The sequence below is a fragment of the Magnolia sinica genome, chromosome 4, assembly GCF_029962835.1.
Source record: "Magnolia sinica isolate HGM2019 chromosome 4, MsV1, whole genome shotgun sequence".
NCBI lineage: Eukaryota > Viridiplantae > Streptophyta > Magnoliopsida > Magnoliales > Magnoliaceae > Magnolia > Magnolia sinica.
The window spans coordinates 111860169-111861798 of NC_080576.1; the positions used below are offsets into that span (position 1 = coordinate 111860169).

The 1630-nt window shown below is 37.4% G+C and overlaps 1 non-coding gene across 1 annotated transcript; it reads right to left on the bottom strand.

Moving 5' to 3' along the window:
* Positions 1 to 1165: 1165 nt before the first annotated feature.
* LOC131244896 (small nucleolar RNA R71) lies at positions 1166 to 1272 on the bottom strand. Its single transcript, XR_009170667.1, has one exon. It is a non-coding gene; the product is annotated as a small nucleolar RNA R71 (small nucleolar RNA).
* Positions 1273 to 1630: the final 358 nt, after the last annotated feature.

A 1630-nucleotide genomic window follows, 5' to 3' on the forward strand; every position in this document is an offset into this window, starting at 1 on the left:
AAGTTTTTGGCGTCGTTGCCGGGGAGAGACTGAGATAGATCAGATCTGTACAAGATAGCTAAGGTAAGTTTTCTTCTAAGGTAAGTTCTCTTCTAAACCCTCCAAATTTTCTGTAGATTTTTTTTTTCTTTTTCTTTGAAAATAAATTCAGTTGGGTCTTTTAAACACTAACTATGACATAAGGTTGCCCTGCTTGGGATTTTATCACCCAAGTGCTATAGTAGTCCTACAGTTGCTGTTTGATCACAAAGATCATCCGCTTAAGCTATTTTCTAGATTAGCATAGTTTAATTTCTGCATTAGTTTTATTTTGTTGATTTATTTATTTATTTATTTTTGTGGACTGAACCTTTATGGTGGGCCCTACCGCCTGGGTTGTTGATTTATTTTTACTTTGTGGATTGAACCCTCATGGTCGGCCCTGCCACCTGGGTTGTTGATTTATTTTGCTTTGTGGATTGAACCCTCATGATCGGCCTTACCGCCTGGGTTGTTGGTTAAGTTTTTATTTTTATTTTAAGTATCATACTTACTATTTGAATTAATGGTATTTGTTGTGTGGTGTGGATGGTTTATGTTCCGTTGAATTAGGGATCAAAACAATCGACTCTCCTTTGAAGGGGGACTAGTTTCAGGCCTTGATCATTCACTTTGAAGAGGCACTCAACATCACTTGGATTCCATGGCAGACCCAGTTGATAATCCAAATCCAAATCTGCCAGATTCAACTATAAATCAAAATAGAGAAAATCAACATAATCCTCCTCTTGAGGATGAAAATGAAGTTCATAGGAATGTGTTAAACCAACCACGGACTTTACTTGAACATTTATACCTTGAGACATCAACTTTACCATCTTGCATAGTTTTCCCTGCTTACATAGGGAACATTGATTTTAAACCAGATGTGATTCAATTAATTCCTAAATTTCATGTCTTAGATTCTGAAAACCCCTACTTGCACCTCAAGGACTTTGAGGAAGTAATTGCAACGTTACAAGTAAATAATGGCAATAGGGATGTACTTAAGCTTAGGTTATTCTCATTTTTTCTAAAGGATCGGGCCAAAGCATGTCTCAACTCTCTAAGACTTAATACCATCACTTCATGGCAAGCCTTAAGTAGAGAGTTTTTGAAAAAGTTCTTTCCCGAGCACAAAACAAATGCACTAAAACAAGAAATCATGTCATTCTTCCCAAAGGAGAATGAACTATTTTTTCAAGCTTGGGAGCGCTTCAAAGACATTCTAATTACTTGTCCACATCATGGTTATGAACCATGGCACATGATTGATGCTTTCCAAAAGGGGCTCACCATGAATACCCGTCAGTTCATTGAGATGATGTGTGGTGGAACCTTTCTTGACAAAGATCATAATGAGGCTTGGGATTTTCTAGATATGCCAGCAGAGAATACGCAGACATGGGATGTCTCTGCTAAATCAGACAAAACTAGATCCATTCCTAGAGAGAAAGCGTGAATATATGTCCTAAGAGAGGAAGATGACCTTAATGCAAAATTCGCTGCATTGGCTAAAAAGGTCGAAGCCTTAGAAATTAGGAAGGTTGATATGGTTAAAGCAAACACTTCCTTAGGTAAATTTTGTAGCTTTTGTGGTGGTATAGACCAT